Source organism: Callorhinus ursinus, unplaced genomic scaffold, assembly GCF_003265705.2.
Source record: "Callorhinus ursinus isolate GAN/ISIS: 27379988/994484 unplaced genomic scaffold, GSC_fseal_2.0 scaffold45, whole genome shotgun sequence".
NCBI classification, from domain to species: domain Eukaryota; kingdom Metazoa; phylum Chordata; class Mammalia; order Carnivora; family Otariidae; genus Callorhinus; species Callorhinus ursinus.
The window spans coordinates 2,250,244-2,271,722 of NW_027397107.1; the positions used below are offsets into that span (position 1 = coordinate 2,250,244).

The window sequence follows — 21,479 nt, forward strand, 5'->3', positions numbered from 1 at the left end:
TATATTTACTCACTTTGGAGCTGGCAGCCCTTTTATGGTACTGGTTAGCATTGGGAACTGGCACCTAGCAATAGCTCTAGAAATATTTGTGGAAAGAATGGTTGCATAAATGAGTACACTGAGGCCACCCTTAAGGCAGAGAGCCTACTGATGGAGCCCGAGCTTGCCTTGGCTTTTTGAGCCGCCGTGTGGGTTCACACTGGACACTGCCTCGGGCATTCCCACTGGCTGGGGCCTGGGGTCACCGGGCACTCAATCTGGGAGTAAGACAGCCGCAGATGAGAGCAGACGTGTGGGAGGTCCTCCCTCGGGGCCCCCCTCCTAGAAGAATGCAACATGCTCTGATGTGCATGGGAATGGCCTCCGTAGTGTGGCCGGTCCTGCTTTCCTTTGCAAATTCAAAATATCGGTTAGGCCAAGTCAGCACTCGTGCAGTGTGACTCAGGATGGATGAGGTCAGATCAAGCGTCTGAATTGTGGGCTTGGGCTGTGGGTGGAGGGAGGGCGGTCAGGGCCTCCCTGAGCGGCTGAGTTCCTGCCTTTCCCTGCCTGTGAGCCGCTCAGCTTGTGGCTTTGAGGCCCAGGCTGCCTTGGCAAGTGGGAAACCCAATCCTTTGGCCGCCTGCCTCTTCCTGCCACAGAAGAGCAGCTTGTGGAGGCTGAGAGCAGCCCCTGGGAGGGAGGCTCGGGGCTCCAGGACTCCCACGGAGCAGCCGCATCCCCTGGGTGCAAGGGGGAGGCTGGGAGGAAGGCAAGGGCGGTCCACGTGCCAGCAGTGGGAGGGGAGGCCCACAGGTATGATTCACATGCACTGGCTGCCTGGCTCCCAGACTCCACGTGACTTCTCTTCCCTGTTTCCATTCTCAAAGTGCATTTGGAACTATTTGCCTGGAAGCCGGTCTTTTGAACCTCGCTGGTTCTGTCGGGACACCATTTGGTTAGTGAGAAGGGGTTTTGGTGGAGAGAAGAGGAAAACAGGGGAAATCAGGAGGAAGTAGTAAACCACCTACCTTCTCAATTCTGTTTCTCAACATGGCCCTTCGTATGTACATTACAATCCACCGAAGACGGCTTTCCCCTATTCTTTGCATACAGCCCACTGGTTCCAGTCCCTGAGCCTCTGCCCTTGCTGTTGCCTCTGCCTGGGATACCTTCCTGATTTACTTCCATGAGCCCCATCTTGGTCATCCTCCCTCTAGGGCTCAGCTTCAGTGGACTCCCTGCAGGATGCTCTTCCTGACCCTCCCCTCCTCCTGCACCCCGAGCTCAGCCATCCCTACCAGAAACAACCTCTCCCTCTGCATTTCTAGGGCATGCCATGCCTCCCGATCCCACCACACTAACGAATCACAGAAACACACAGGTGTCCGATCTCCCTGGAGAATGAATTCTGGGCACTGGCTACCAGCAGGAAGAGTCTGACTGTGTCTGTTTGTGCTTCCGTCCAGCTTAGGACAAGGTCTGGAAGAATGTTAAAGGCTGCGTGAGAATCCACCACATAGATGTATCGGAATTTATTATCTCAGGATCTTTAAAAAATATTTTAGGAAATGTCGAGACTATAAAAAGACATTTATACAATGTACGCACACTCTAAAAAAAAAAAAGAAATGAAGATGCCTTGAATACTTGCATACCGATCCTCAAGTTTAAGAAACAAGACTTGCCATGAACTTGGAGGTCCCCTGAGCGCTTCCGTCTGGAAGTGCCTAAGTAGAATTCTCTCCAGCGTTTCTTCTGCATCCACTGGGCCCCCCAGCAGGTAGGGTTATAACTCTTGCTCCAACCAGGAAGCATAGTTAAAGAAACTCACGAAGGGAAAGACGCTCTACTAGGTTTACTTCTGTTTTTACCCATTCTGCTGTGTTTCTTTCCTCTCTGAATACTTCTGTTTTTACCCATTCTGCTGTGTTTCTTTCCTCTCTGAACTCCCCAGCTCTTTTGTCATTTTCTTTGTATTTGGAGAGCTTCCTCCAGCCATTCTCTAAGGGGGGCGGGGGGATCTGCTAGCAGAGCCTTCTGTTAGCTTTCCCTTTGTCTGAGAATATCTTTATTTCCCCTTCGTTCCAGAAGGGTATTGTCAATGGAGTTAGGGTATATAGTTGACATGAATTTTCCTGCACTTGAAAAGTCTTGCGCCCCTTCCTTCTGCCCCCCACATTTTCAGTGAAATCTGTCATTTGTGTTAGTGGTTTTTTTGTTTGGTTTGGTTTTTATAGATGTGTCGTTTCTCTCTGGTTGTTTTTACGGCTTTTTTCTTTGTCTTTAGTTCTCAGAAATTTGATTGTGAGGCATCTTGGGGTTGATCTCTTTCTATTTCTTTGTTGCTCTCTCCTCATTTTTCCTTTGTCTGGAGAGAATTGGTAAGTGACCGTTAAAGCATTTTTACGCAGGCTGCTTTATAATCCTCTCCAGAGGATTCCGACATCAGGTTCCCCTCAGTGTTGGCATCAGCCCTTTGTCTTCTCTCGTTCTAATTATGAATTCCTGGTTCTAAGATGCTAAACGTGACTGTTAATTGTATCTTGGCTATTTCCATTATCATGTTCAGAGTCTCTTGATCCTATTTAAATCTTGCGTTTCAGCAGGCAATACCTACTTAAATTTAGCCTGTAGCTCTGGACTATTTTTGTGGACCTCTGTTGTAATGACATTTTGGTTTTCGGAGCCCTTGCAATGCTATTCTGGTCGGCTTTATTTTTCTGGCACTACGGGAATTCTCACATTCTCCTTGCAGTTCTGCCCGCTGGGGTAGAAAGAGCTTCTCTGGCCTGCCTGGCGTCACTGGTGACCATCTGCCGTGCAGGGTGGGGATGGGCAGGAGATGCTGGGCCTGGCTCTTCTTTTGCCAGTAGGTGGACGGCAGGAAAATGAAGCGTTCAGCTGCTGCTGCCCTGCAGGTGGCTGGACTTCCTGCTTGTGCCCTAGTTCTGGAGTGGGGGCTGGGTCAGCCTGGGGCTTTGTTGCCGCCATTGCTGCCATTGCCGTATGGAGATTGGGCCACCTGCTAGTGCCCTGGTTGTGGGGCGGGTGCTGGGGCTTCCTCTGGTCTTATTGATCTCACCCCTTTCCTGTTCTTTTGGGCAGGCAAGAGAGAACATTGTTTTCTGTGTGTTTGTCCCTTGTGTTTGCCAATCTGCTGTTCTGGGTTATGGGCCTCTCCAGCACCTAGTCTGGGTACATAGTAGGTAAGAGGCAAGCGCAGGGAGCTCCCCATATTGTCATCCTCAAGTGCTGAGGTCCTTACCCAGTTAGCTGTCTCCTTTCCGGCTTTCAGAATTCTTTTACTGCTATCTATTGAATAATTTCCAGGGTATTTAGTTGTATTTAGCAGGGAGGAAGAAAGTGAGTGGACACCATCTTGTCATGGAACTTTGGAAGTGTCCGTCCTACTTATTTTTGAGATAATATAGATGCAATTGCACAGTGATTGCTCTTTGGTAGACTTGCTTCTGTTATTCAAATTATGTTCCAGAAATTCATTCATGTCATTTCATTTTGTTGTAGTTTATTTATTTTTTTCACTGCTCTATGGAATTCTATTGTGTGAACCTACGGTTCATCCATTCTACTATTGATAGGCACTTGGGGTATTTCCCTTGGAGTAAAGGAGCCTGCACTGCTATGGCATTTTTGTACCTGCCTCTTTGTGCATCTCTGTAAGTTTCAATAGGTATAAAGCTAGATGTGAAATTAATGAGTCTTAGGGTATGGCATCTTCATTTGTACTAGATACTGCCAAATTAGTTTCTAAAGTGGTTGTGCCAATCTACCCTTCCTTCAGCAGCTATAACTTTCTTGGTTGCTCTGCATCCTCATCAATTCTTGGTATCCTCAAGCTTTAAGCTTTTTTCCAATCTGGGGGCCTATTAAATTGTTTTTCACATTAATTTATATTTGCATTTTCCTAATTACTAGTAAGGTTGCACATATTTCCATGTTTATAGGATGTTTGAATTTCCTCTTTTTTATTATTTTTTTTAAAGATTTTATTTATTTATTTGAGAGGGAGAGAGAGAGAGAGCACATGAGAGGGGGGAGGGTCAGAGGGAGAAGCAGACTCCCTGCTGAGCAGGGAGCCCGAGGTGGGACTCGATCCCGGGACTCCAGGATCATGACCTGAGCCGAAGGCAGTCGCTTAACCAACTGAGCCACCCAGGCGCCCTTGAATTTCCTCTTATGTGATATGACTATCTGAACTTTTTAAATTTTTCTTTGGGTTGTTGGTCTTTTCTTTTTCCAGCTTTTAACTTGTCATTTTACTCTTTTAATTGATGAGTAGAAGTTTTTCATTTTATTTTATTTTAAAAATATTTTCTTTATTTATTTTAGAGAGAGAGAGAGAGAGAGGGAGCATGTGACCAGGGGGAGGGGCAGGGGGAGAGGGAGAGAGAGAATCTCAAGTAGGCTCGCTGAGCGCAGAGCCCGATGCTAGGCTCAATCCCATGACCCTGAGATCATAACCTGAACCAAAATCAAGAGTCAGACACTTAACCGAGGGAGCCACTGAGGCACCCCATGAAGTTCTTCATTTTAATGGGGAATTTACCGATCATGTGCCCTACAGTTTGTGCTGTTTTGCATCTTGTTTGAAACTTTTATCCTTTTCTAAAGTAAACACATTCTATTATAATGTCTACCTTCTTCTATTGTCTTCTTATATATATCTATATAAGATATAACATCTTACGGTTTTGCCTTTTGTATTTATGTGTTTAATCCACCTGGAATTGATGTTTGTGAACATGGGGGTGCATTACATTATTTCTACATGGTCGACCAGTTGTCCCAGTACCCTCTGCTGGAGTATTTGTCTTTCCCTGCAAAAGTACAGTGTTAGTTCTGTTACAAATCAGATTTCCTCGTATGAACATGAAGCTATTCTAGGCTCCCTATTCTGTTCTGTTGGTCAGAACAGTTATCCTACTGTCAAAACTCTATCTTAATCATTACATTTAAAAGTAAGTATGTTCTCTTGAATGTCAGTTTCTCTGTCTTTACTTTTTCAAGTATGTGTCTGTTTGACGCCCTTTGATTCTTGTTAAAAATTTAAGGATCAGTTTGTGATGTTCTAAAAAACACTTGAAATTTTGATTAGTACTGCATTACATTTATAAATGACTTTATATTAACTCTCCCATTTTTTGTGAATATGACCTATCTCTCCATTATTCAGGACTTATTTTATGCCCTTCAGTAAGTTTTGTAATTTTCTTCAGAAAGTTCTTATATATCTTTCCCTAGATTAGTTCCTAGATATTCTTTATTTTCTGATACAATTGTAATGTTACCTTTTTAAAGAATTCTATTTTCTAACTATTTTCTGGAATTGGTAATGCAATTTAAAAATAGTTTTTAAAATTAAATTCTTTATTTCAAGATTATTGTAGATTCACATAAAGTTGTAAGAAAATAACACAGAGAAATCCATATACCTTAGCTTCTCCCAAGGGTAACATCTTGGATAACGATAGTATAATATCACAATCGGGTTATTGGCATTGATGCAGTCCGTGTATGGAATATCTCCATTCCTGCAAAGATTCCCCATGTTGTCCCTTTATAGTGGCCCCCCCATTTCCACCTTCACCCATGGCAACTATTTCTATGCTTTGGTCATTTCAACAGCATTGTACAAATGGTATCAGACAGTGTGTAATCTTTGGGGACTGGCTTTCTTCACTAAGCATAATTCCCTGGAGGTTCACCAGGTTGTTGAGTACATCAGTAACTCCTTTTGATTGTGGAGTCATGCTACATGGTCTGGATGTGCCACAATTTGTTTAACCACTCCCAACAGAAGGACTCCGTGTTGTTCTCACTTTTTGGCTGTCAGGAATAGAGATGATCTCAACATTCCTGTGCAGGTGAAAGATACATTTTGATTTCTCTGGGAAAAATGCCCAGGAGCACAGTTTTGGGTTTGTACAATTGTTTTATGTTTTATTTTTAAAGAAACTGCCCAACAACTTTCCAGTGGTCTTCCCATTTCACATACACGTAAGCAAAGTATGAGCGATCCTGTTTCTCTGCAATCTCGACAGTATTGGATGCCGCTATTTTTTATTTTAGCCATTCTGATAGGTATGTAGTGATAGCTCATTGTGGTTTTAATCTGCACTTCATCAATGGCTGATGGCTTTGAACATCTTTTCATGTGCTTATTTGCCTCTTCAGCGAAATGTCTGTTCATGTCTTTTGCCCATTTTCAAATAAGATTGTTATTTTTCCTGTGGAGTTTTAAGAATTATTTACATATTCCAGGTGCTCATCTTTTATTGTATATGTGGTTTGCAAATATTTTGTCTAGAACTATAGCTTGTCTTTACATCCTCTTAATGGGATCTTTCACAGAGCAAAAGTTTTTAATTTGGATGAAGTCTAATTTATCAATTTTTCCTTATATGAATTATGTTTTTGGTGTCAAGTTTAAGAATTCTTTCCCTGGCTCTAGATCCTGAAAATTTTCTTCTATTTTCTCTAAAAGTTTTATACTTTCGCATTTTACACATAGGTCCATTTTGAGTTAATTTTTGTATGAGATGAGAGACATGGGCCAAGCTTCCTCCTTCCCCACCTGCCTCCCCACCCCCATCAACGTTCACTTGCTACAGCAGCATTTGTTAAAAGGGCTATCTTGCCCCCAAGGAGTGGTGTGGGCACCTTTGTTATAAATCGGGAGAGCATATTTGTGTAGATCTATTCCTGGGTTCTCTATTCTATATGTATATCCCTCTTCCAATACCACACATTTTTGGTACTGTAGCTACATAATTCATCTCGAAATCAAGTAGGTAGATTTCTCCATTTTATTGTTCTTTTTTCAACATTGTTTTTAACTATGATAGTCTCTTTGTATTTCCATATAAATTTTAGAGTAATTTTGTCTATATCTATAAAAATCTAGCTGGGGTTTTAGCAGGAATCACATGAACTTTATATATGAATTTGGGGAGAATTAATCTTTACTATGTGAGTTTTCCAATCTATGAATATGGTTATGTCTCTCTATCCACTGAGATCTTTGATTTCTTTCATTAGTGTTTTGTGGTTTGCAGCATACAAGTCCTGTAAATGTTTTGTTACATTTATGCCCAAGTATGTTTTTGAGTGATTGTAAATGGTATGCCTTTAAAGTTTAGTGTCAATGTGTTCATTGCTCGTAGAAAGGAATATAATTGATTTTTGTTATGTTCAGTTTGTACCCTGCAAATTGTTGAACTCACTTTTTTGTTCTATGAATTATTTTCATAGATGCCTTGGGATGTTCTATGTAGACAATCATGTCATCTACAAATAAGGACAGATTTGTTTCTTCCTTTCAGATCTGTATGCTTTTTGTTTATTTTTGTTGCCTTATTGCAGTGGTTAGAACTTTCAGTACCGAGTTGAATGAGGGTTGAGATTAGGTGTTCTTGCTCTGCGCCCAATCTCAGAGGCAAAGCATTCAGTTTTCCTCATTAAGAGTGTTGTTAGCTATGGGTTTTGTGTAGATATTCTTTATGACATTAAGAATGTTCTTCTTTAGCCCTGGTGTTCTGAGAGCTTATGTTATGAACAGGTGTTTAATTTCATCAGATGCTTTTCTGCATTGATTGATATGATCATGTGATTTTTCTTTGTTAGCCTGTTAATATGGTAGATTACCTAATTAATTTTTAAATGAACTATCCCTGCATCCTGGAACAACCCCACATGGTCATCATGTGTAGTTGTTTTTATCTACTGGTGAATTTTATTTGAAGTATTTTGTGAAGGATTTCTACCTCTGCAATCACAAGGAATATTGATCTGTAAGTTTCTTTTTTTATACTGTCTTTGGTTTTGGTACCAAAGTAATACTAGTATCATAAAATGAATTGGGAAGTATTCTTTCCTATTTTCTGGAAAACTCTGTATACAATTGATGTTAATTCTTTAAGCGTTTTGTAGAATTCTCCAGTAAACTGTCTGGCTCTAGAATTCTCTTGCTTGGGTGTTTCTTAAATTTTACAGACTTCTGAAGATTTCCTAACTTTTTTTGAGTTGATTTTGATAGTTTTTTTCTCAGAAAATTTTCATTTCACTTAATTGTTCAAATTTATTCTATAAAGTTGTCTATAATATTCTCTTATCTTTGTAATATGTATTGCATCTGTAATCATGTCCCCTCTTAACACATCATGTTATTTGTGTTTTCTCTCTCTCTCTTTTTTTCTTGATTATGCTGGAGTTTCACCAATATTTTAAAATATTTTCCCAGAACCAATTTTTAATTTAGTCAGTCCCCCTCTTGCATGTCTAATAAGTCTTGTTCTTATCTCTAGTATTGATTCTCCCCTACTTCCTTTGACGATTAGCTCATTAATTATTTTCAGCCTTTATCTCTCTTAATATAAGCATTTAAGATGATGACTTCTTCTTTGAGTATAGCTTTATCTTCCGCTGTATTTCATAAGATTTGATGTCCAAATTTCCATGATCATTCAGTTCTAAATGCTTTAACATTTCCAATATAATTTCTTCTTTGACCCATGAGTTATTTAGAAAGTGTGATTCTTAATTTTCAAATGTATGAGCATTTTCCAGTTAATCTTTTGCAAAACCTTTTTGAATGATTTTGAAATAATTGTAGATTCCCACAAAGTGGCAAAGTACAAGTAGTATATCCTTCACCCAGTTTTCCCCAATGGTTGCATCTTCCATAAAAACTATGTAGGACATCCAAACCGGAGATCTAACACTATTGTGATGTATGTGTAGTTCTGTGCTATGTTACCCCGCACGTACATCTGTGTAACCACCATCCCAGTCAAGATACAGAACTGCTCCATCTCCCCCAGCCCCCTGCCACTGCCCCTTTACCGTCACACCCAGCCTCCTACCACCCCTAACCTCTGGCAACACGAATCTGTCTTTTGTCTCTCCAACTGTCTTTTTATCATGTTTTATGGCTGATGGTGGTGTTGTCGGAAAGTGTGGTACTATTCTAGGCCATTGTAATTATTGAGAATTGTTGGATGACGCTGTACACGATTATTTTTTGCAAATATTTTACGTATGTTTGAGGAGAGATTGTATTCCGCTATGGTTAATTGTATTGTTTAAATGCTCTACACACTTTCTGATGTTTATCTGCTTGATCTAGCAGTGTTTGGGGAGTAGGTTAAAAATCTATGCTAGATTTTCCTTGTTATGTCAACATAGGGGGGCTAAACAAGGTGTAAACAAGCTTAGAATTCTATCTTACTCATGATTTAAAGCAGGTATTCTATAGTGAGTGACCTTACCTCTATTAATTTTTGTTGTGTAAATCTCCTTTTTCTATAAAATGGTACCAGATTGATTTTGATTAGCATTTGTCTGATTTACCTATAAAAGAAGTAATTGACCAGCTGGAATTCATTAAAATTAAAGACTGTTGGGGCACCTGGATGGCTCGGTTGGTTAAGCATCTGACTCTGGATTTCAGCTTAGGTCGTGATCTCAGTGTCCTGAGATCAAGCCCCATGTCAGGATCTGTGCTCAGCATGGAGTCTGCTTGTCCCTCGCCCTCTGCTCCTCCCCCAGCTCTCTCTCTCTCTCTAAAACAAGTAAATAAAATCTTTAAAAATTTTTTAAAAAGACTGCTCTGTGAAAGACAATTATCAAGAGAATTAGAACACAAGCCACAGAGTAGGATATAATCTTTGCCAAAAACACATCTGATAAAGGACTGTTATCTGAAATATACAACAAAATATATGAAGGACTATTATCCAAAATATACAAACAACCTAATTGAAAAGTGGGCCAAAGTGTAAATAAATACCCTACCAGAGAAGATCTACAGATGGCAAGTAAGCGCTTGGAAGGATGCTGCGCATCATAGGTCACCAGGGAAATGCAAACAAAAACAACCATGAGCCACCACTACACACATATTAGAGGGCCAAAACAGGGAACACTGAGGACACCACATGCTGGTGAGGATGTAGAGCAACAGAAATTCTCATTCTCTGCTGGCGGGAGTGCAACGTGGTGCAGCCACTTTGAAAGAGAATTTGGTGGTTTCTTATAAAACTAAACATAGTCTTGCCATATGACCCAGCACTTGGGCTCCTTGGCATTTACACAAAGGAGCCGAAAACTTGTGTCCACACAAAATCCCGCACATGGATGTGTACAGCAGCTTTGTTCATAATCGCTCAAATTTGAAAGTAACCAAGATGCCCCTCAATAGGGAGGTGCATTCATGTACTGGATGCATCCGGACAATGGAATATTGTTCAGCCCTGAAAACAAATGAGTTGTCAAGCCCTGAATGGGCATGGAGGAACTTCACATGCATATCACTAAGAGAAAGAAGCCAATCCGAAGAGCCTGCACACTGTGTGAGTCCATCTACATGACATTCTGGAAAACGCAAATCTATGGAGACAGTTAAAAGGTCAGTGGATGCCCGGGGTGGGGCAGGTGGAGAGGTAAATAGGCAGATCACAGCGGCGGTGAAGTATATGCTCCGTATGAGATTACAGTGATGGGTACCTGTCAGTACACATTTGTCCAGACCCACAGGAGGCACACCACCAAGAGGGAGCCTCAGGCAAACTGTGGACTTTGGGTGATGATGACGGGTCAATGTAGGTTCATCCTTGGTAATGGATGTGCCCTCTTGGCATGGGATGCTGATGGTGTGGGTGCAGAGGGTATGTGGGAAATCTCTGAACCTCCCTCTCAATTTCTTTTAAGCCTAAAACTGCTCTTTTTTTTTTTTTTTATTTGACAGAGAGAGAGAGAGAGCTCAAGCAGGGGAAGGGCCAGCGGGAGAGGGAGAAGCAGGCTCCCCGCTGAGCAGGGAGCTCAACGTGGGGCCCGATCCAGGACCCTGGGATCATGACCTGAGCCGAAGGCAGACACTTAACCGACTGAGCCACCCAGGTGCCCCCTAAAACTGCTCTTAAAAATGAAGCTTTTCTTTAAAAGTCAAGTGAAGTGTCTAAAAAAATTTTTTTTAAGTAAATCTATCCTGACAATCCTTGTCTTTTAGCTGGTTCATAGAGCCTCTTAAATTATGCACACACTTGCATGTAAAATTATTTCATTTTAAATATTTTTTTCTACTTTTCCTGTTTTTTTTTTTTCCTGTGTTTCTTTTTTTGTCTTTTTGGTGGTCATATTTTTCTCATTCTTTTTCTTCCTTATTGGTTCTGTTTATAACTCTGTGTCTGTAATTTTATGATTACCCCAGAAAATTTGGCATGCACATCCAGGTTTTCAATGTTAAACTTATCAGTTTTTACTTTTACCCTCCTTCGGAATGGTGCAAAAACCACTGAATATTTTCATTCCAGTAGTGCTCTCTCTCGGCTTATATCCTACTACTTTCAGGTAATTCAGCTCTATTTTTACATATATATTTATATATGTATAAATACAAATATATATATGTCTTCTCCCTCCCCCCTCCCTCCTCCCACCTCCTACTCTGCCTTCTCTGGAATGTCATTGGTGAGGATATACTGGTGGTGAACTCTCTCAGGTTCTCTATCCGAAAGGCCTTCATTCTACCCACACTTAAAGATACGTTAGCTGGCCTCCAAGTCTCCGCTGATGGTTGCTTTCTCTTGCCACATTGGATTGATTATTCACAATTGCCGCTGAGACAAGAGCTTTGGGTTTCATCCTTGCTCGTTTAAAGACGGTCTGTCCTCTCTCTGGCCGCTTTACAGATCTATGTAAATGTTTCGATGTTCCATAGCTCAACCAGGAGCTGTCCAAGTACTCTTTTCTTTTTATTCATCTTATTTGGGATTTGTTGGGTTTCGTGACCCTGTGGATGGATGATTTCACTGGGACTGGAAGACCCGCACACTCGCGCATGTGCAGTGAGTCTTGTTCTGGAAGGCGGGTCTTTTTCAGATCAATGCTCTTGTCCCTCCTGCGGTGCTCTCTCAATCTGCGGTTCAATCCACCTATTTACTTTCAAATATCAATAATTTTATGATTTTTAAAATTTCTCTGTACTTTTCCCAAGTCTGCTTAGAAACTTTCATGGTTCCTCTCTCCTCAAATTGCCCAATCATCTCTTTTATTTCTCTAAAAATTTAAATATATTTATTTTGCTTTCTGTGTCTGTTTTTCCCACTATGTGAAGTCTTCGCAGGGCTGATTTTGGCGTGTATTGCTCCTTCTGGTTCTCTCTCATGGTGCCTTATTCCAATATGTGTTTTGTTTTTATTATTATTATTATTTAACTTTTTTTTCTCGGAGAGCTTATAAGTCTTGTTAGTTTCTTGGTGGGAATCTTTGTGACCCAGGTTAAAGCTTGTTCCTCCAGAGAAGATTCGAATTTGTTTCTGCCAGGTGGCTGGGGCACCACCAGCCTGGAACCATTTTGAACTACATTCTTGTCTAGAGGTTTTTCAAGACATGCATGTGGTATGAATTAGGGTTACCAAGTCCTGTGAGGGCCATCTGGTAACTGTTAATCACCAGCAAATCAGAAAAGCTCTCCCTCCTTCCATTAGGGCCATTTCCAGACTGACAATTTTCAGGCAGTTCCTGAGGGTGGGAGGGAGGGTGTACATTTCAAATGAAGATGTAATTAATGAGGGCTTCCTCTATGCGGAGTGTCCTCTTGAACTCTGCATCTTGGGAAGAAATCGGGACTTTCTGTCTGCTCCCGACATCCCAGAAAGCTATAGAAGGCGAAGTTCAAGTCCAGCTGGTTCATAAAGTGATTTCGGGGCATCAGCCAGCTTCTGGCCTGCTTACCTGCCAGGAAAATTGTGGTGCAGCCTTTTTTATTTCTTGGCTTCTGAGAATTCCTTCCTCCTTTGCTATTTCATTGATACATTCCCACTCCAACCCACGCTTTTACTTGGTTTTAGCAGAGGGATCAAAGTAACGAGTTACTATCATAACATCCTCAACATCCTCATTGTTTTCTATTACAGACAATGGGATAAACATATTTCTACACACATCTTTGTGCATTTTGTCCAGTTATTTCCTGCAACAAATCTCTAGACTATGAAAAAGATGTGACAGAATTGAGAAATAGCTGGGAACTAGATTGGCATTACTTGGTGACTGGTTGGATTATTAGGGTTCTTGCTGGTCATCTATCCAGGTACTTCGCATAGATGATTTCATTTAAATCTTCTGAAAATCCCACAGGATCTGATATGATAAAAACTCGACTGAGGGTCATTTCTATTAAATTGGTAGAAATACAAACCCTGTTTTGGCAGAAAAAATATTCAGTTTTTTTTGGAAAAGTGATATTCCCCAGAGTTGTAAATTTAGGAGAGTGCTTACAAAACTAATAAGAGGAATAAATTTTTGACTAGGCAACATAGTTTTATAATGTGAAACAAATAAGTAAGACTAGGTTGGAAGAAGATGAATGAAGGGTGGTCCTATCGGCTATTAAAACAATCGCCCACAAGCATCTCAGTGCCTTCCCACTTTTAAGCTTTCCTTGGGTCTGATTAGCAGAGATAGTCCCTGGTTTTCTCAGGAGGCAGCTATTTTGCATGGAGACATCACTACAGAGGTATGACGCCTGAATTTATTCTTACAGAATACATTTGGTGGGGTATTCTCGAAGAGGGAAGAAGAGCAAGGATGGGCCACCGTAAGACAGGACCGGATGCAGAAGGTCCATGGGGCAGGGGATCTGGCTCACTGGGCCGGGAGGTGTGGGTGGATCTGAGCAGCGTCAGAGAAGGCATGAGCTGGGGAGCTCAGACTGGATCTTGAATCTATCAGAGACAGATGCACCAGAGACTCAATCAGGCTCAAGAGGAGCATTTGCATCTTTATGAAATCATGCTAGCAGAAGCAGCAGTCCAGGGCAGGGGCATTATGAATGAATAAATGAATTTTCCTTTCAAAGTGATTTTATTAAGATATAACTCATACGCTGTATAATGTGCCCATTTAAAGTGTCCTATTAAATGGTTTTTAGCATATTTACAGAGTCGTGTAACTGTCACCACTATGCGATTTTATTTCATTATGTTTTTTGTAGATAAAAGGATTTTAATTATGGAAAGCACATGAGACTCATCAAAAAAAAAAACCCCTCTAGAGTAAACAATAAAAGAATTCTGTAAGGGGTGTGGTGTCAAAATTAACATAAAGAAATCAGTATTTTCCTTATGTACAAACTGCAATTAAAGTAATGGAAAGAAAGATTACACTGACAACAGAAGCAAATAAACAAAAGTCCAAATACCCAGGAGTTAAGAAGACACATCCAAGACCTATGTGACTATCTGATTTTAGAACATTTTCATCACTAGGAAAAGAAGCCCCATGCTCTTAGCAGCCGCTTTCCATCCACCCTGCCCCCCAGCTCCTGTCCATCCTTAACCATCCACGAATCTACTCCCTGTCTCTAAGATTTGCCAATTTTGAACTTCTCACAAAAAATTGGAATCATAGCATATGTGGTCTTTTGTGACTGCTTTTTTCCACTTAGTATTATGTTTTTGAGGGTCATCCACATTATAGCACGTGTCACACAACCCTGTCCCAGCTCTTGGTTGTCTCTCAAATCTTTGTGATTGTCCAAGGAGTGTGTCTTGTTTTTAAAGCTCCCAGTAGGTGAGGGTCTGTCAACCAGCCCGTGTCCCAAAGGGGAAGATCTCGGTCAGCACCTAGATTTAGGTGGCTTGGAAGCCAGACCCCCAGGCAGCAGCTTTTAAGGAATGCACATATATGCAGTCCCGTGGGACCACAAGTGTAAGGCCTGCTGCCCAGCAGAGCCAGGTGATGCAGAGGGGTCCCCTAGAAGCAGCCACAAACATTGTTGCTCAGGCACGTGTATAGGCTCCTTCCTGGGAGACGCCAGTGAGCTATAGCGAGGCAAAGGACATCCCCGGCCCACATTCCCCAACAGCACCTCCAGAACCTCCAGACGTGTGCCAGATCTGAAGCCCGTCCCTAAGCCTGAAGCTCTAGGAGTAACAAGTAAGTCTCTTTCTCAGAAAGGCTGGGGCTGGGAGGGGGGCTCAGTCTGGCCGTTGTGCATTTCCCTGGGGATGGTAGCATGCCAACAACTGTCTCTCCAACAGTTGCAGTCCCAGGGGACTGAGGAGCACAAGTCCCCCCACCCCCACCCCCCGGCCCCCAAAGCCAGGTGCTCAAACGGTTTCCCCTGGGTGACAGCTGCAGAAACGGGGTCACCAGCACCAGACGTAAAAACCGGCACATCAGACGTGGGTAGAAGCTTTCCTCTGGGGGATCCTGGTGCTCTGGAGTCCAGCAGAGGGGGGACACGAAGCTGGCACTCACCAAAAAAGAAAAAGGAAAAGAAAATAAAAGAAGGAAAAGAAAATAGAAACAAGAGATTGAAGAGGGAAGGATGCGACCCAATGGCTTTATCCCAATAGTGGAGGGGTGGTGTGAAGATGGCGCCCACCAGTTCTGTCCCCTGCGAGGACCCCCCGCAGGCCCCTGACCCTTAGACCAATGCTTTAAAATGAGCAAATGAGTCTCTTTCACATAAAATCTGGGCACTTTTCAAAGGGCTGCTTCCGTCTGACCCTGGGGTGGGGAGTGTGCGCCAGCCCCTTAGGAGCCGGTCCTCAGCTTGCAGCAACCCCAGGGGCTCCAGGGGGCATGAGTCCCAGGGGTCTTCAAATCCCAGTGTTTTGAGGGTTCATTTCTCAGGAGCCCTAAAAGTTGGGGTGCCCAATGTGGGCTACAAACTCTTGACTCCGCATGGGGGAGCTCCAAGCTTCGAGTTCCCTCCTGACTGTGGGCCGCCCCATCAAGGGTGGGATTATGAGGCTGAATTTCAGAATTCCTGCCATCCCCCTACCCTTTCTCATTTGCCTGATGCAAAGGGGTCTCTCTGCCAGTTTGTGGTTTGTTTGTTTTTTTTTCCTGGAGCAAATAGTTCCACATGTGGCTGTAGATTTCACCTGTCTGTTGGGGGGGGGGTGAGTTCAGTCCCCCTAGTCACCATCTTGAAACAGAGGCTCCTCACTGTGGCTCGGATTTGCATTCCCTTGATGGCTAATGATGCTGAATATCTTCATGTGCTTCTTGGCTTCTTGTGTAACCTCTTTGGGAAGGTATCTATTCAGATCCTTTGTCCATCCAAACAATTGGATTATTTGTCTTTCTATTATTGACTTGTAAGAACTCTTTATATATTCTCCATCCAAATCCTTCATCAGATACATAACTTGCAAATATTTTCTGCAATTCTGTGGGTGGTCTTTTCATTTCCTTGATGGTCTCCTTTGAAGCACAAATTTTGTAATTTTGAGGAAGCCCTTTTCCACATTTTCTTTTATCACTCGTGCTTTCGGTGTCACATCTAAGAAGTGTTTTCCTAACCCAAGGTCGTGAGGATCTGTGTTTTCTTCTAAGAATTTTTTTCAGTTGTATCTAGTATGTAGGTCTATGAGCCATTTCAAATTAATTTTTTTTGGTCTATTGTGGGAAAACAGACCAGTTCATTCTTTGATGTGTGGATGTCCAGTCGTCCCAGAACCATTTGTTCAAAATATCCTTTAAGGGGCACCTGGGTGGCTCAGTCGGTGAAGGGTCTGCCTTTGGCTCAGGTCATGATCCCGGGGTCCTGGGATTGATCCCCGAGTCGGGCTCCCTGCTCCGCAGGGAATCTGTTTCTCCCTCTGCCGCTCTCTCCTTCTTGTTCTCGCTCTCTCAAATAAATAAATAAAATCATTTTAAAAATTCTTTTAAAAGACCCTTTCTAGACCCCTAGGCCATTGTAATATTCCAGTGTCAGAGGAATACTCTGAATGAGGGCAGAGCCAGCAAGAATGGACATGTTGGGGCATTTGGAAAGGTAGAAGTACAACGTGACTGAGGTCATGCAGGGAGCCCCGCGGGAAGGAGGACTTGAGAAGGATTTCTAGTTTCTGTCCCCACCCTTCCTCTGTACATCAGGAGGCGTGTGGCCTTGGTGTCTCGCGTGACCATCCTGGAGCCCATCTGCCAGGCCCAGTTGTTCATCCTCATGACTTACAGATGAAAGCCTATTGCTGCATCATCAACCCAACCACCATAAGTGAGCCTCGACCTGGAGGACAGTTGGATGATATTTTGCGATTCCCTTAGCCCGGCACCGCTATGGTGTCTTGGTTCAAAGAGAAAATGAGGAGACTCCTATGTAAGTGGAATGCAGTCTGCTAACTCCGGAAGCTTTTGCCGGCCATCAGGAATCTACACATAAAATGAGCACTCCTAGGAAAGCAATGGCTCCTTCCAGCCCCTGGGGAGGACTTTAGACTCCAGAACAATGTTGCTTATAGGCTACAGCGCCCCAGAACTCTGCATCTTCATTCTGGGTGTGTTCCCCCCAGGTGTTGGGCTCTTTCCGTGCTTGAGGGTTGGCTGCTTAGCTCTTGCAGGCACACGGCTGATCGTCATGTTGGGAAACATGCCTTCAAGAGCCTCCCGGCTCTCCCACCGCATTCCCCACTCAGGCACCAGTCGGGCCGACTAGAGCGGGCACTGCAACCTGAGTAGTGATGGACACGTCTCTGATGGCAATGAGAGGAAACACGTCTGGAAATGTGTCTGCTAGCCCCTGACCTCAGTATGCGTCCTCGGCTTCCAGGGCTGCTCCCCCTTGGCAGCAGGAACAGAAGAGCTGTGTTCTGTGGGCCGCCAAGGGCGCCGCACTGTGCACAAGTTCGCGGGGATCCCACAGAGGCTCCTTTGAGAAGAAACCATGCCACCCAGGACATCTTGCCCAAGATTGACCAGGTGCCTCTGGGAGCCAGGGAAAGCGATGTTGTTCTTGAGAATGATCTCCTACCATGTGATCATCTCCCAGAGGACGGTAGCCCCTTAGATCTTTAAACATAACCATCCGTTGCGTTCTGAAGTGTGGAAGTGTGGAAAGCGATTATAGAGGTTGTTAAATCGACCCCCTTGGCTTACAAAGGGGGAAACTGAGTCCAAGCAATTAGGTGACCAGCCCAGGGTAATGCGAGTTTTAATGTTGCTGGTCTCATAACCTCTACCCACTCCGTCCCACAGTGCATTTCTGCTAAAGAAACCGTTCCGCTCAGCGTTGTACAGATTGAAAAGAATGAACTATACCTTGAAATAATCCCAGAGTGTGGATGAGTGCTGGGTTCTTGTTGGTGTCCAGGAAGTTGCAGGTCCACAAAGCTTGTGCACTCTGCCTCTATTTTGGGAACTTTTCAGGGTCATGTAGTTGGGCTTTTTTTTTTACATTTCTGATAGAAAATCGCCTCTTGGATCCCACCTTCGGTTGGTGGTAGTACATGTCCGTTCTTCCCTGCACTAGCCCTCTAGGGAGCCAACTCCCACCACAGCCACGCCAGAGCGAAGCACGTCGAGTCTACACGACTATCCGAGTTTGGCAACTGCTGGGTCGACGCAGGTTGCCGGAGCCTCCAGCTAGTTCAGAGACTGGCTCCGTGGCAGAGGGAAGGGACCAGCCGCCTGCCACCTGAGTCTGAGAAGGTCCTGGTCGGAGGACGCAGAGCTATGAAGGAAGGGACTCCTCTGTGCTGCCTTGCGCTTGCAGAGGCGGCTACATGACCTGCCTGTGCGCCGAGGGGTCGCTTCTCTCACTGCCCGATAAGAAGAGGCTGCACCACTGGTATGCAAAGAGCAGAGGGGTCCAGGGGTTCATCTGGCTGGTTCTGGATCAAGCCTCCCACAGCCAACCCTGAAACCCCAAAAGAAAGCTTCCCTCTTCTGAATATGACATTCATCTCCAGGTAATCTGGACCAAAAAAAAAAAAAAAAAAAAAGTCTTCGCTTCCTATGAATCTCCTGCCATCAGTTGGCTTTGCTTGCTGAGCTATTTCTAAATTTTGTTTTGGACAGGGAGCTTAATAAAGATGATGGAAAGAAAAAAAGAAAAGAACAGTCAACATACTGTCTTAAGTTTACTCATGTGACACTTGAAATGCATATAAAATGGCATTTTGTCTCTGATCTGGTTGTAAAAGTCATCCACGTTTGTTGTAGGAAACGTGGAACATACAAGGGGTTGTGAAATCAGAAAATAAGTATGCATAACCCCATCACACAGACACACTCTGCCAGCTCGTAAGAGCAGGACCCTGTCCACTGACATAATCTCACTACCTGGAATAGGGCCTCGTGCATAGTAAGTGCTTCATAAACATTTGATGAATGGATAATGTTACTATTTTGGTGTATTTATTTTTAGTCCTTTCCTTCTGCCTATGTTACATGATTATTGTGAGACTATTGGCAGGCGGCTGGTCCCTTCCCTCTGCCACGGAGCCAGTCTCTGAACTAGCTGGAGGCTCCGGCAACCTGTGTCGACCCAGCAAGTGCCAAACTCGGATAGTCGTGTAGACTCGACGTGCTTCGCTCTGGCGTGGCTGTGGTGGGAGCTGGCTCCCTGGAGGGCTAGTGCAGGGAAGAACGGACATGTACTACCACCAACCGAAGGTGGGATCCAAGAGGCGATTTTCTATTCATAGCATCTTTTTTTTTTCTTTAAATTACCTACCATGATAATACAAGCATATGTATATTACAAAAATTCCTTATAAACATGATTTTTAAAGATGATTCATGTTTGTATATACCTCGCTTACTTATTTATCTTCATCTTTTTAGAGATTTGGGGGAAAATCCACATTTCAAAGGTACTTTGCAAATAAGGCTGCACTTTAGACGAGAAGACGTATTGGCTGTTTTACTAGGTTTCTTTATGTTCAGTGAACCCAAAAGAGCTACTGAAGTCACATTTAATTATTTACTTGCATGGTGTCCCTGGAGAGCATGGAGAAGTGGGAATAATATCAGAGGACATGGCCTCAGGGACTATTATAATTAAGAAGTATCTTTGGCTATTATATTGAATGAAGCAGTTGAGTCAAAGAACTAGTCATGATGCTAAATCCTAGAAATATAGTCTTAAAAATTCAAATGAACTAAGCCCCCTTCCATAGAATTCCTGCTCTGTTTCCGTTTGGAGACTCACAGGGGAGGCTGGTTGAAGACAGTTTTGTTCAGGTTAATATAGCACCACCTACTGCTGAGAAGGAAAATGAGTGCTATAGGAAGATGAGCCCTGGTTTTAAACCCTGATCTGGTCAAGAAAGAAAAGGAAAGCGGTATGTGGTTTCTTGCAGGATCCTCTTGAGTCAGAACTAGATAAAATTGTAAACACAAAAAGGGCTGGGAGTGGACTTCTGGCTCCAGATGGCTCCAGAGTACCTTCTATTCATTCCCCCGCCTCTTACAATTTCTACCAAAACAGTCTATTTCTACCAAAATTCAAAGAATATATAGACTAATAAGGAGAAGTGCATGGGGAGAACAGGAAGCTGTGGGAAGAGGCCAACCACATTCTGGAACCTCTGGGAACTTCATGCATGACACAGTGCAGGTGACTCTGGATTGAGGGCAGGGTTAATTCGCCTGCCGCTGACCACGCAGGAAGTGAGTGGGGCAGATATCAGAAGGACCCTCCCCCTCCCCCAGAACCTGCCCGCTCACAGTGCCAGGGGCTGGGGCAGAGGGTGCATTGTTGGGTGCAAAGCGGGAGGCAACAGTAGATCATCCTTCCATCCTGGGAAGTGGGCCAGGTGCTCTAGTCCACACACACACACACACACACACACACACACACACACACACACACCCTGGAACCATGACATTAACCAGGCCTCTCAGTTAGAAGAGTGCGGCAGGTGCCCCTAACAGACCTCTACCCCGGGACACTTAAATCCCAGGTAGCATCCAAACTGACAATAGTTTCTAGGTCTGATGACAAATACCCAAAGACTCCGCACTCAGCAAATAATTTAAGTGTGACAACCACAAAATAACATTCTCAGACATGCAAATATTCAGAGAACTTTCCATCTGCATAACTTTCTTGAGAGAAAACACACACACACACGCATACACACTCAAGGATGATGGTAGTGAGTAATGCACCAACATAATTCAAGAATTAGCTCAAGATCATTGCGGGTAATAAAGTTATATAAAAACAGTTCTAGGCAGAGAAATAAAATAATTAATACCATTATCCTCATTATTGACCTCTTTCCCTCTGTCCTTCCGTCCTCTGTCCCTAAAACCCCCAAGTCATATGTTTTCTGTTCCATTGTTCACCCTGACAGAGAAATGAGGTCAAGTATACTGTTTAACGTATTGCTTTATAAACTCAGCACCGTGGGAGAGTGCTCCAAATTATTAGTATAAAAAAAGAGCCAGGAAAATGTGAACAATATGGCAAAAGGTAGAAGAAAACGAAGAGAACCATAACCAAATATAACTTGGGAATGCTGGTTTTTAAGGCCCTAAATTAAATCTTCGGAGGTGGAAATCAGCAATATGATAAAATCATAATACTCTCAAGAATGCAAGGATGGTTCAATATTAAGACACCTATTCATGTAGCATTCATTCCGCAGAAGTTTCTAAGTGCTTCCTACGCACAGAACGGGGGAACTGACTGACACGAAACACGTCTCCATGGCTTCCCGTTCAGGGGAGGTCTT

At 43.2% G+C, this 21,479-nt stretch overlaps 1 protein-coding gene across 1 annotated transcript in view; it reads left to right on the top strand.

Moving 5' to 3' along the window:
• The window catches only part of IL16 (interleukin 16), a 68,983-nt gene that overhangs the window by 8,734 nt on the left and 38,770 nt on the right, over nucleotides 1–21,479 (top strand).